This window comes from Heterodontus francisci, chromosome 21 (assembly GCF_036365525.1).
Source record: "Heterodontus francisci isolate sHetFra1 chromosome 21, sHetFra1.hap1, whole genome shotgun sequence".
In the NCBI taxonomy this organism is placed as follows: Eukaryota; Metazoa; Chordata; class Chondrichthyes; order Heterodontiformes; family Heterodontidae; genus Heterodontus; species Heterodontus francisci.
In genome coordinates this window covers 32,572,392-32,587,619 of record NC_090391.1, presented here as the reverse complement: position 1 = coordinate 32,587,619, position 15,228 = coordinate 32,572,392, and positions in this window count along the sequence as shown.

Below are 15,228 nucleotides of genomic sequence, written 5' to 3'. Positions count from 1 at the left end.
CTCCCTCTCTGAACGCCCTCTCTCTATCCCACCCTCTCTGTCTGTCTCTCTCTCCCTATCTCTCTGAGTCTCTCTCTGTTCCACCCTCTCTCTGTCTCTCTGTGCCTCCGTCTTTTTCCAGCACCCTCGCTCTTTCTGTCACTCTTTCTCACCCTCCCTCTCTCTGTCTCTCGAAACCTCCCTCACTTCATCTCACTCTCCCTCGCTCTTTGTCTCCATCCCCCTCTCTGTTTCTGTCACTCTCTCACTCTATGACTCTCTCTCTCTTCCGCTTTTACTCTCTCTTTCACCCTTGCTGTCTCTCTCTCTCTCTCTCTCTCTCTCCATCCATCTATCTATCTATCTATCTATCTATCTATCTATCTATCTATCTATCTATCTCTATCTCCCTCCCATCTCTCAGTCTCTCTCTCTCTTTCTCTCTCGCTCTCTCTCTCCCTTTCTCTGTCTCTCTATGCCTCTCTGTCCCTCTCTCTCTCGCTCTCTCTGTCACTCTTTTTCTCTCTCCCACGCTCTGTCAGTATAGCCTTCTCCGTCACTTTCTCTCTCTCTCTCCCTCCCTCGATCTGTCTCTGTATGCCTCGCTCACTTTTTCTCCGTCCCCTCTCTCCCAATCGCTCACACTCTCTCTCTTTCTCTGTATCAATCTCTGACTCCCTCTCTCTCTGTCTCTATGCCTCCCTCAGTTCGTCTCCCTCTCCCTTCCTCTATGTCTCTGTCTCACTACTTCCCTCTCTCTTTTTCTGTCACTCTCTCACTCCATGCCATTTTCTGTCTCTCCCAATCTTACTCTCTCTGTCTCCCTTGTCCTGTCGCTGTCTCTTCCTCTCTCTCTGTCTCCATCTCTTCTCTCATTCTGACCTCTCTCCCCCGACCCTCTCACTGTGTCTCTCTCTCACTGCTTCTCTCCGTCTCTCCCTCTTTCATCCTCTCTTCTCTGTATGCTTCCCTCACTTCGTCCGTCTCTCCCTTCCACTCTGTCTCTCTCTCTCTCTCCCTCTCTCTGTCTATCTAAGCCTCCATCACTTCGACTCCAGCGGCCACTTTTTCTGTCTCTGTCTGCCTGTCTCTCCCTCCCTCTGTTTCTGTCAGTCGCTCACACCATGCATCTCTCTGTCTCCCTCTATGTGTCTCTCTCATTCTCTCTATCGTCTCCCTCTCTTCTCCCTCTCTGGCCTCCTGCTCTCCTGCCATTTCTCTGTCCCTCCCTCTCCCCACTCTCTCTCACCCTCCCTCTCTCTGTCTCTCTCTCCCTCCCACTCTGTTTCTGTCCCTTTCTCACTGCAGGCTTCACTCTGTCTTTCTGTCTTATTGTTTCTGCCTCCCTTGCTCTCTCCCTCCCTCGATCTGTCTCTGTATGCCTCGCTCACTTTTTCTCCGTCCCCTCACTCCCAATCGCTCACACTCTCTCTCTTTCTCTGTATCAATCTCTGACTCCCTCTCTCTCTGTCTCTATGCCTCCCTCAGTTGGTCTCCCTCTCCCTTCCTCTATGTCTCTGTCTCTCTACTTCCCTCTCTCTTTTTCTGTCACTCTCTCACTCCATGCCATTTTCTGTCTCTCCCACTCTTACTCTCTCTGTCTCCCTTGTCCTGTCGCTGTCTCTTCTCTCTCTATATATATATATCTTCTCTCTCTCGCTCTTTCTCTCTCTCTCTCTCTCTCCCTCCCTTCCTTTCTATGTCTCTCTATCCCTCCCTCTCCATCTCTCGATGTCTCCCAGTTTCAAAGAACAAAGACAATTAGAGCACAGGAACAGGCCCTTCGGCCCTCCAAGCCTGCGCCGATCCAGATCCTCTATCTAAACCTGTCGCCTATTTTCGAAGGGTCTGTATCTCTTTGCTTCCTGCCCATTCATGTATCTGTCTAGATACATCTTAAAAGATGCTATCGTGCCCGCGTCTACCACCTCCGCTGGCAACACATTCCAGGCACCCACCACCCTCTGCATAAGAACTTTCCACGCATATCTCCCCTAAATGGTTCCCCTCACACTTTGAACTCGTAACCCCTAATAATCGAATCCCCCACTCTGGGAAAAAGCTATCCACCCTGTCTATACCTCTAATGATTGTATACACCTCAGTCAGGTCCCCCTTCAACCTCTGTCTTTCTAATGAAAATAATCCTAATCTACTCAACCTCTCTTCATAGCCAGCGCCCTCCATACCAGGCAACATCCTGGAGAACCTCCTCTGCACCCTCTCCAAAGCATCAACATCCTTTTGGTAATGTGGCGACCAGAACTGCACGCAGTATTCCAAATGTGGCCGAACCAAAGTCTGATACAACTGCAACATGACCTGCCAACTCTTGGACTCAATACCCCGTTCGATGAAGGAAAGCCTGCCGTATGCCTTTTGACCACTCTATTGACCTGCGTTGCCACCTTCAGGGAACAATGGACCTGAACACCCAAATCTCTCTGGACATCAATTTTCCCCAGGACTTTTCCATTTATTGCATAGTTCACTCTTGAATTGGATCTTCCAAAATGCATCTGCCATTTCTTTGCCCAACTCTCCAATCTATCAAAATTCTGTTGTATTCTCTGACAGTCCCCTTCACTACCTGCTACTCCACCAATCATGGTGTCGTCTGCAAACTTGCTAAACAGACCACCTATACCTTCCTCTAAATCATTTATGTATATCACAAACAACAGTGGTCCCAGCACGGATCCCTGTGGAACGCCACTGGTCACACGTCTCCATTTTGAGAAACTCCCTTCCACTGCTACTCTCTGTCTCCTGTTGCCCAGCCAGTTCTTTATCCATCTAGCTAGTACACCCTGGACCCCATGCGACTTCACTTTCTCCATCAGCCGACCATGGGGAACCTTATCAAACGCCTTACTGAAGTCCATGTATATGTCATCTACAGCCGTTCCCTCATCAATCAACTTTGTCACTTCCGCAAATAATTCTATTAAGTTGGTAAGACATGACCTTCCCTGCACAAAACCATGTTGCCTATCACTGATAAGCCCATTTTCTTCCAAATGGGACTGGATCCTATACCTCAGTATCTTCTCCAGCAGCTTCCTCTGTTCCTGAGAGTTGAAACGTTTCCACAAGTTTGAGGAATGTACTTTCGGTAATCTTGAGAAGCTTAATTAAATAATTTCAATACAATGTGTGTTAAATGGCTGTTTTGCAACTATGTGATCACTTGTAACATTAAACTGATTCATGTTTGGAAAATTATTTTGAGTGATTAAAGGTAATGTATAAATAAAACAACAGCATCAAATAAAACTCAATCGTTTACAAATAAAAACTATTTTCAATAAGTTGTGTTAATTTCTTCATCACCAAAGTTATAACATCTCTTTTTCTCACCTCTCTTTCCATGATCGTACCTTCTCTACTATTGCCAAGAATAATTGAAATATTGATCTAATTGTCTTTTGAAAGTTAATATTGAATCTGCTTTCAGAAACCTGTTAGACAGTGAATTTCAGACCGTAAAAACTCCCTGCCTATCTGTTCTCCCCTCTGCTCGTGCTAACCGTCTCTCCTCATCTCACCAAACTGAGGGAAACATTTGTAATACAACTAATTTCTCCAGGACGGAAGCTGCAGAGGAGCAGGAACCTCCTGAATTTGGACAGTAATGAATAAAATCCCTCTTGATTCCTTTGGAGAGCAGAGGAAGGAAACGGTCAGGAAGCAAAGGGAAACACGTGACACTTTATTGCAGCAGCAAAAACTCTTTGTCAGAATGTGGAGGTCTTTATCGCTGAGCTTCACATACACCGGAGGTTAAAATGAAAGATCTTTAACATAATTTTTGTTCAATAGCTATTTTCCAGCTTTGTAAACCCTTGTAACATTTAAATAATGCATGTTAAGAAAGTTTTTTTTTCCCCAATGATTGCAGGCTAATGCATAAATACAGAAGCATCAAATAAAGAACAAACAATCATTGACAAATATAACTGTAAATATGGGCCAGAATTGTTGTGCGAAATGTCACCAGTTGTAAACTTCACTTGGCTGAATTATTAACCTAGCTTTAGTTTCAGGCTTTGTCACACAATGGAATTAAAAATCCAAATAAAACTGCCTGTTTACATTGCAGTCAAACAGCTCTCTCAGGCAAAATCTCTTTGCCAGAATTTCAAGGTAACTGCAGTGAGACATTTTGAGTCATTTTCTGAACTATCTGTAAACTGGAGGTGAAAGGTGAAAGACATTTAATGAAATTTGTGTTCAATGGCCATTATCCAAACCGGCCACTCCATGATTTAAACTAACAGCATCTTTTCTGCACTGTTAATGAGATTTTAGAGGAAGGAGAGAGAGACAGACAGACAGGTTTCTGTCTGGAATGTTCCATTTGGGATATGGCTCGAATATCCCTCACTCCCCCATTCCCTGTTTACACAAAGACTCACATTTGACAGTCCCATACCTGGGAGGGAGTGTCCAGATAGAGGGAATGAGAGCTGGTTGGATGAGCTGTACTTTGGGTGAACTGGCTGTTTGACTGACAGATTTTGGGATATATTACTTCAACATCAGCCACCATTCATTCTTTGCATGCAGCTGGTGTGTGAAGGTGGGTTTCTGTGTCTCAGTCTCTGTATCTCTGGGCACATGTGAATTGGAGCTGATTACAGTGTGTGTGTATGTGTTTGATAGAGTCCAGTCTGAATCCCTCTCTCTCTGATCCAGTTCCGACCCTTTACTCCAATTCCCACCTCAATGCGCATGTCCAGGGGTTTTTCGCCATGGGTGAGCTGATGGAGGGAAGGTGGTAGAGTTCAATTATGTACCGCAGACCGTGTGGTTTGGTGAGTATCACATCTTGATTGTCTCTCCCTGCCTTTCTCCGTCCTTCTGCCTCACTCTCTCACTTTTACACTCTCACTACCTTCCTTTTCTGTTTTTATCTCTCTGTGGTTTTCTCTGTGTGATTCCCAGCGTGTCTTTCTCGTTGGCTTTCTCTCTTTGTTTCTCTCTCCCTTTCTGTTTCTCTCGCAATCTCTGTCTCTCTCAATCTCTCTCACTTTGTGTTTCTCTTTCTGTGTTTCACTCCCTGTCTTTCCCTCTCACTGGCTTTCTATCTGTCTCTTTGGTGCCTGCAATTTCTCTGCGTCTCCGTATCTTTCCCACTGCTTTTTATCTCTCCATTTTTTCACGTTTTCTCTTTCTTTCTTTCTTTCTTTCCTTTCTTCTCTACTTCTTGCTGTCTTTTCTGTCTCTTGCTGTCTTATCTCTCTTTCTCTGACATTTTTCTGGCTCTTTCTTTGGCTCCTTCTGGCTTTCTCTCTGTGGCTTCTTCTCTCTCTCTCTCTCTTTCTCGTTTCTTTTTCTCTCTTTCTGGATTACTTCCCGCCCCGTGCAAATTTTGGGCGGCCACCACAAATTCCCCCCCTCCAAATTTCACCTCTGCAAATATCCCCCCTCCCACCGGCAAGTTCCTCCCAACAACCAACACCCCCCCCACCTCCCGCCAAGTCATCCTCCTTCGCAAAATCCCCCAGCACAAATTCCAACCACCCCCCCGCAAACTTCACCCCCACAAATTTCTTCCCCCGCAAAATTCTCCCCTCCACAATGTCCCTCCCCGCAAATCCCCTCCGCCCCACAAATCCCCCCAGCAATTTCGCTTCAGAACACCTTCATATTCTTCCATAAGTGTGGCGCCCAGAACTGGATGCAATACTCCAGCTGAGGCTGAACGAATGACTTATAAAAGTTCAACATAACTTCCTTGCTGTTGTACTCTGTGCCCCTATTAATAAAGCCCGGGTTCCTTTAGATTAGAGATACAGCACTGAAACAGGCCCTTCGGCCCACCGAGTCTGTGCCGACCATCAACCACCCATTTATACTAATCCTACACTAATCCCATATTCCTACCAAACATCCCCACCTGTCCTACCACCTACCTATACTGGTGACAATTTATAATGGTCAATTTACCTACCAACCTGCAAGTCTTTTGGCTTGTGGGAGGAAACCGGAGCACCCGGAGAAAACCCACGCAGACACAGGGAGGACTTGCAAACTCCACACAGGCAGTACCCAGAATCGAACCCGGGTCCCTGGAGCTGTGAGGCTGCAGTGCTAACCACTGCGCCACTGTGCCGCCCTTTTTTTTTTTTAAATTCAATTTAAACACAATTTAAATTCCTGTTTGCTTTAATAACCACACTCTCAGCCTGTCCCACAAACTTCAATGACTTATGTACATATGCACCCAGGGCCTTCTGCTCCTGCACCCTGGTGAGAATTGAACCCTTTATTGTGTATTCTTTCTCAATGGTATTGCTACGAAAATGCATTACTTCACATTTCTCCACATTGAACGTCATCTGCCACCTCCCCCCTATTCCACCAACTTGTCTATGTCCTTTTGCAGTTCCACACTCTCCTCCTCACAGTTCACAATGCTTCCAAGTTCCATATTATCCACAAACTTTGAAACTGTGCCCTGTGTACCAAGCTCTATGTCATTAATACATCAGGAATATCTGAAATGGGAGAATGTGCAGGGCTACGGAAAGAAGGCGGGTGTTGTGGATCTAGGTGAATTGTTCATTCGGAGATGCTGCACAGACACGATGGGCGAAATGGTACCTTCCATACTCTAACAATTATCTGCGTCTGTACAAATTGAGCATGTGACTGCACAATCGGGGCATGTGCAAATGTTAGTTTCCTTGTCCAACATTCCAGGGATTCAAAAAAGACATGTGACAGCGCTCGTGCACAAGCCGAGGTGCCCGAGTGGTTCAATCAATGGACTGCTAATCTATTGTGCTCTGCAATGCATGGGCTTGAATCCCCTTCTGTTTGTTTATTTATGTCACATGCATGTATTAATAGTTGTATTTGAATACATATTGCAATATCTCACTGCAGTTTCCCAAACTGCCGACAGAATTTTGAAATTAACATTGCCAAATGGAAATCTTCACCCAAGTTATACTGGAATGAATATCAAACAGAGACCCCAAACGAAATCCAGACTTGTCCCTCCATCCCTTCCATGCCACTTTATTTCTCCTGGATTCACATGAAAAGAAACAGTAATGAGAAAACTAGGTGAAGGGGCAGAACGTTAACCTTTGCGAATGAATGTATTGTCAAACCTTCTTGATAGATTAAATACGTGAGACATACTTCGGGCAGATAGAGTTTAATTTTGGGGTCATCTAAGTAACAACAACAACGTATATTCATATAAGTTTCTTATATTCAACGTAATAAAAACGTCGCAAGGTGCTTCACCGGAGAATTATGAAACAAAGTATGATACCGAGGCACATAAGGAAATAGTAGATCAGATGTCCAAAAGCTTCGTCAAAGAGGTAGGTTGCAAGGAGTGTCTTTGAGGTAGAAATCAAGGTAGAGAAGCAGAGAGGTGTCGGGAGGGTGTTCCAGTGATTGAAGCCTGGGCAACTGAAGGTGTGGCCTCCAATGGTGGAGCGAATAAAATCAGGGATGCACAAAATACCAGAATTAGCGAAGTGCAAATATCTCTGAGGGCTGTTGGGGCTGGAGGAGATTACAGAGAAAGGGAGGGGCGAGGCGATGATCGAGTTTGAAAATAAGGAGAATTTTAAATGCAAGACCATCCTTGACCGGGAGCCACTGTAGGCCAGCAAGCACAGGGGTGATAGGGGAATAAGGGACTTGGTGCCAGGTTAAGATATGAGCAGCAGAGTTTTGGATCATTTCCAGTTTATGGAGAATAGAATGTGACAGACTAGCCAGGAGTGTGTTTGAACATTATGGCCATGTCCCTGCCATTACCTATTAGTTTACAGTGAGCGTGCCTGAGTGTTCATATTCCTGCCCGCATTGCCTGCATTATTCTTGTGTCTTTGGGGTCTTTTATTATTTCTCGTTATGATCCCTTGTTCAGATAGTTTCACTCGATCAATTCAATCAATCCATTCAACATCTTAAATGCCTCAACGAAATCACAATTGAAGCTTCCATGCCAAAGGGACTGTGCGAAGCAATTGAGCTGCATAAGTGCCCTTTGCATTCTTTGAAATAGTCTGAGCCTAAATTTCTCTTTCTGTAACTTCGTGAGTGGTTCATTACGCTCTTTGATAAAAGCGGAGCTCGCTTCACCTTCCCCAATAACTCCTGAACGTTCCTTCTGGTATCTGAGCTATCCTGAGCGTCCATGAGCCGATGTGATGCCTTTGAGTGTTCCTCACCATCTCAGCTACCCCTAAAGCGTATCGACACTCTCTGATATCTTCTGAGCATCCCTTATCCCATCCAATAACCTGTGAGCATGCCTTACATACATTCATTCTCCTGGAGCTCATGATCATCTCAACCACACTTTGTCTCTTACCTCTTCGATTACTTGTGAAACTCCTTTACTCTTTTGGTACTCCCCCCGTCCATCAGCCTTAAAACCTCCAAATCCACTTGATAACTCATGAACCTATTATTTTCCCTCACAGCCACTGTGGGACCCCTCCCTTGCGAATTCACTTTGAAACCCGGATAACATGATGAACGTGTCTTTGGAAAGCCTTGCAGCAGGCTACTGTGCATGGAAATGCCGGAATTAACAGTGCCTGTAAGAAAGTGAAGAGCGAACATGCGTCTGAGAAGAGCTGAGAAAAGGTATGTCTGGAGCTGCGAACCTGAGGCAGGTTTTGTGTTTTCAGCAATACTGTTGTTGTGAAACCAGAAATTTCAAAAACAGAACAATCTTGAAAACTTTGGTGAAATCAGGCAGCATCTATGCAGAGATGCTTTTTTTTTTACCAGGATGTCATTGGTCACTTGGAATGAGAATTCAGGCAGCTCAGATCTTACACTATCAATACTTCCATGCAGAAACAGTTTGGGTGGAAACTGTGACTGTACTAATTTGAGCAGAACGAGTAAGACAGCTCTGCAAAGCACCCACAATGTGGCTTGTGGAAAGATGGGACTCAGATGTTGGACTCTTGGAGATGTTAAAGAAAGGAAAAACACATCTAGTCTGAAATGCAATAACAATGATGGTGGAATTCTGAGCAATGCATGCAGAGAGTAATGGATTAGTGGTCCACTGTTTCAACCTCCCTGCTACTTTATCCCATGAACACAACTCACAATATTCTCTGATTTCCTTCTTTCTCACTGCAAAACATTACACTCAGGGGATAAACAGCAGGAATCACAGCTTTCAACCACCAGATAACAGATCAGCACCGAGTTGAGCCCGGCGTGGTGGCGGGACTAAGTGACCAAAGGTGCTGGATTTAGGCTCGAGTCTCTGCCAAGTTCAAATCCCATCACTGCTATTATTGGCGTTGAATTGTCAGAAAAACTGCTGAGAAAGGAAAGTCGGAATGGAAGCAAAATATTTCGGAACTTACAGCTGAGAAGGCAGCCTTTTTTGGAGAGATGGTCTTCATCAAATATATAATCCTTTCACCTGCATTGCAGTGGTCTATTTAAGACTACCATAGCGGATTTTCGGACGCTGTGACTGTACAATGGTTAATACTCTGCATAAAAGCATCAATGCAAATTTGTAAAAAGGATGAGCTTGCTTTCTCTTTTAAACATCTGTCAGACCTGCTAATAGAACTGCAACAAGAAATCAAATATCACTCCATGTAAATGAATTTGTTCTTGTTCTCCAAAACCCATTGTTCTCCTTTTACATCCCCGCACTTGTTCATGTCTGTATTTCAGTCTCCATTATGCAAACCTGCCTCTTCCCCTAGCTTATTCTCCTGTCCAGTTTCAATGTTGATCTGCTTCCATTTCATTGACATTTTACTACGGCCGAGGCGTCTCTAAGTTTCATTGTCATTATATTACACCGATTACCTTGCTCTGCTGCGACAGCTGCTCCTGGTGGTGGGGCGGGCGGTGGGGGGGGGGGGGGGGGTGGGGAGATGTCCCATTCACATCAATGTTCCTTTGTGCCTTGAACTCAGTCATTATTCTGAGTGTCTTCACAATTGATAAGCTCTGCAAAAGGAGGGCTGGCTTTTGGAAGGACAGCAGCCGGTTTGCTCACAAAATGTTCTTGGAGAATTTTCTGATCCAGGGGATGCTAACCAAAGAACTGGGTTTTGTTTACAGGGAGCTGGCGCTTTCATCTGATCAGTCGATGTGAGTGAGGGACCTGGAGCAGTGTCTTGATGGTTTAGCCATGTTTTCTTAAATCAGCAAATCCATGAGGAGATTTGGCATACGTGTTCCATATCAGGAATTGTTTTCCCAGTGTAAACTCTTTCCTGGCAGGAAGGAACATAACCAGAGGGGAGATGTTTAAGGTAATTGGCACAGGCTCCATGTATTAGATACTTACAGTACTAAATACTTCTTTCAGTACCTCCGATTGTTTGTGCCTAGTTTTGCCTGTTATTAACACATCCGAGTTTAACGTGTTCAGCCTACATCTTATTCCATGTTAGCCGTATTTAAGATGAATAGCAGAATTTCCATTAACTTTCTCCTCAAACTGAAGGTCTGAAGGCCTCTAACATATTGTGACCACTCATTGATCGCTGCTCATTTGGTGTCTGAATATTAATTAATTCTGGCTCGTTACTCATTGCAAACTTTACTTCAGCCTGTTCTTCTGTCGTGTCTAAAGCATGCTATTACAGGCGATATACATCGAAAAAATTAATGTGTTCATCATTTTAAATCAATGTTTACAATCTATGAACAGGTTTAATATAATCAGACCTGCAAACAATGCTTAAAAGCACAGAATGGGAATCAACACACAGAATGTAATGGGTTGAGTGAATTAAACATTGAAATGTGAGCTACTGTAGAGAGAACATTGTGTTTAGAATTTAGAACATTACAGCGCAGTACAGATAGGGTAGACAGTCAGAAACTTTTTCCCCGGGTGGAGCAAAGCGTTACAAGGGGTCATAAATTTAAGGTGAAGGGTGGGAGATATAAGGGGGATGTCAGGGGAAGGTTCTTTACCCAGAGAGTGGTCGGGGCATGGAATGCCTTGCCTGGGGAAGTTGTTGAGTCAGAAACTTTAGGGACTTTCAAACGGCTTTTAGATACGTATATGGATAAAGGAGAATGATGGGGTATAGATTAAATTGTCCTTGACAGAGGACAAAGGATCGGCACAACATCGTGGGCCGAAGGGCCTGTTCTGTGCTGTATTTTCTATGTTCTATGTACAGGCCCTTCGGCCCTCGATGTTGCGCCGACCTGTGAAACCATCTGACCTACACTATTCCATTTTCATCCATGTGTCTATCCAATGTCCACTTAAATGCCCTTAAAGTTGGCGAATCTACTACTGCTGCAGGCAGGGCGTTCCACGCCCTTACTACTCTCTGAGTAAAGAAACTACCTCTCACATCTGTCCGATATCTATCACCCCTCAACTTGAAGCTATGTCCCCTCGTGTTTGCCATCACCATCCGAGGAAAAAGACGCTCACTATCCACCCTATCTAACCCTCTGATTATCTTATATGTCTCTATTAAGTCACCTCTCCTCCTCCTTCTCTCCAACAAAAACAACCTCAAGTCCCTCAGCCTTTCCTCGTAAGACCTTCCCTCCATACCAGGCAACATCCTAGTAAATCTCCTCTGCACCCTTTCCATAGCTTCCACATCCTTCCTATAATGCGGTGACCAGAACTGCACGCAATACTCCAGGTGCGGTCTCACCAGAGTTTTGTACAGCTGCAGCATGACCTCGTGGCTCCGAAACTCGACCCCGCTACTAATAAAAGCTAACACACCATATGCCTTCTTAACAGCCCTATTAACCTGGTTAGCAACCTTCAGGGATTTATGCACCTGGACACCAAGATCTCTCTGTTCATCTACAGTACCAAGAATCCTCCCATTAGCCCAGTACTCTGCATTCCTGTTACTCCTTCCAAAGTGAATCACCTCACACTTTTCCGCATTAAACTCCATTTGCCATCTCTCAGCCCAGCTCTGCAGCCTATCTATGTCTCTCTGTACCCGACAACATCCTTCGGCACTATCCACAACTCCACCGACCTTCGTGTCATCTGCAAATTTACTAACCCACCCTTCTACACCCTCTTCCAGGTCATTTATAAAAATGACAAACAGCAGTGGCCCCAAAACAGATCCTTGCGGTACACCACTAGTAACTAAACTCCAGGATGAACATTTGCCATCAACCACCACCCTCTGTCTTCTTTCAGCTAGCCAATTTCTGATCCAAAGCTCTAAATCACCTTCAACCCCATACTTCCATATTTTCTGCAATAGCCTACCGTGGGGAACCTTATCAAACGCCTTACTGAAATCCATATACACCACATCCACGGCTTTACCCTCATCCACCTGTTTGGTCACCTTCTCGAAAAACTCAATAAAGTTTGTGAGGCACGACCTACCCGTCACAAAACCGTGCTGACTATCTCTAATGTACTTATTCTTTTCAAGATGATTATAAATCCTGTCTCTTATAACCTTTTCCAACATTTTACCCACAACCGAAGTAAGGCTCACAGGTCTATAATTACCAGGGCTGTCTCTACTCCCCTTCTTGAACAAGGGGACAACATTTGCAATCCTCCAGTCTTCCGGCACTATTCCTGTCGACAATGACGACATAAAGATCATGGACAAAGGCTCTGCAATCTCCTCCCTAGCTTCCCAGAGAATCCTAGGATAAATCCCATCTGGCCCAGGGGACTTATCTATTTTCACACTTTCCAAAATTGCTAACACCTCCTCCTTGTGAACCTAAATCCCATCTAGCCTCGTAGCCTGAATCTCAGTATTCTCAACAACATTTTCTTTCTCTACTGTAAATACTGACGCAAAATATTCATTTAACACTTCCCCTATCTCCTCTGATTCCACACACAACTTCCCACTACTTTCCCTGATTGGCCCTAATCTAACTCTAGTCATTCTTTTATTCCTGATATACCTATAGAAAGCCTTAGGGTTTCCCCTGATCCGATCCACCAATGACTTCTCGTGTCCTCTCCTTGCTCTTCTTAGCTCTCCCTTTAGATCCTTCCTGGCTAGCTTGTAGCTCTCAAGCGCCCGAACTGAGCCTTCACGTCTCATCCTAACATAAGCCTTCTTCTTCCTCTTGACAAGCGCTTCAACTTCTTTAGTAAACCACGGCTCCCTCGCACGACAACTTCCTCCCTGCCTCACAGGTACATACTTATCAAGGACACGCAGTAGCTGCTCCTTGAATAAGCTCCACATTTCGATTGTTCCCATCCCCTGCAGTTTCCTTCCCCATCCTACGCATCCTAAATCTTGCCTAATCGCATCATAATTTCCTTTCCCCCAGTTATAATTCTTGCCCTGCGGTATATACCTGTCCCTGCCCATCGCTAAGGTAAACCTAACCGAATTGTGATCACTATCACCAAAGTGCTCACCTACATCTAAATCTAACACCTGGCCGGGTTCATTTCCCAGTACCAAATCCAATGTGGCATCGCCCCTGGTTGGCCTGTCTACATACTGTGTCAGAAAACCCTCCTGCACACACTGGACAAAAACTGACCCATCTAAAGTACTCGAACTATAGTATTTCCAGTCGATATTTGGAAAGTTAAAGTCCCCCATAACAACTACCCTGTTACTCTCACCCCTGTCGAGAATCATCTTCGCTATCCTTTCCTCTACATCTCTGGAACTATTCGGAGATCTATAAAAGACTCCCAACAGGGTAACCTCACCTCTCCTGTTTCTAACCTCAGCCCATACTACCTCAGTAGCCGAGTCCTCAAAAGTCCTTTCTGTCGCTGTAATACTCTCCTTGATTAACAATGCCACACCCCCCCCCCCCCCCCCCCGCCTCTTTTACCATCTTCTCTGTTCTTACTGAAACATCTAAATCCCGGAACCTGCAACATCCATTCCTGCCCCTGCTCTACCCATGTCTCCGAAATGGCCACTACATCGAGATCCCAGGTACCAACCCATGCTGCAAGCTCACCCACCTTATTCCGGATGCTCCTGGCGTTGAAATAGACACACTTTAAACCAGGTTCTTGCTTGCCAGTGCCCTCTTGCGCCCTTGTAACCATATCTCTGACCTCACTACTCTCAACATCCTGTTTATTTTATAATTCTAAGATTTCTAACACAGAGAATGAAATAATGACATATGTTTAAAGTAAATGACCTGAAGTTTATTATTTTACGATAACGTACAGGAAGAGGACGTTTTGTGCAGATTATGCAATTCGAGCAGTTTTTGCAAAGGTTAGACATAAAACTGGGCTGAGTCTGAGAGTATTTCAGATCTAGTGTTTTGTTTATATCTCGCTAATCAACATTTTTATTTGCAATGTGAATCAAAATAAAACCTGATGCGAAAACAGAGAAAAGGTCACAGCGGTGGGACCTAGTTCAGTAACACAAAAGAAGAGTAAGAATACATACTGATTGATTACACATAACTGAAGCTCACTAGCAAAGTTACACATTGTACCTAGCAGCAGGTTATACTCCAGCAGTAAATGCGGGCAGGGTCAGGTGCATAAGACTGAGTGGGATTATTGCTCACCCTATAGCATTACCTTTAGAGTTGAAATAAAACATAAAATGTATTACACATACCAGACATTAACATTACTGCTTGTTTTATCTGTGGATTCTCAGACAGCCAGCACATACATACTCCAGTCTCATGATAAGTGTTGTCTAAAAAGGAAACATAGTCATTGCACTCTGTGGGTTAAACTCAGTTCCTGGCACTGCCCTTATCTTCTCTTATTATCTCTGGATGTTTCTCATTGTCTCTGTCTCTCTGATTATATGTTGCTTGCTCGGGGTTTTTTTCTGCACGTTTGTTCTATTTGACACTCAGGGATAGTATGTAGATGACAAACAGGAGGGGGCCGTGGATAGATCCTTGGGGGACACCAGGGGTAATGTTGCGGGAACAGGAAGAGAAGCTTTTTCAAGTGATACACTGGGTATGACTAGCTAGATAAGAATGGAACCAGGCAACAGAAGCCCAACTAGCTGGATGACAGTGGAGAGGCGTTGGAGGAGGATGGTGTGGTTTACCGTGCCAAACGCCATAACAGCCTCCACAATTCTGGTTAGAATTTATGGACCCCCCACCCCAACATATGGGGTCGCACATGGCCCGTCGGCAAGCGATTTTGCTTGGGGTGGAATAGGCCGATAATGGCCTTGCCAAACAGAGGCCAATTAAGAACCTTAGGTTGCCGATTAGTATGGCCTCCATCAGCCGTGACATCGCCTAATTATATGAGGCACCCTCCCTTCAGGTTTA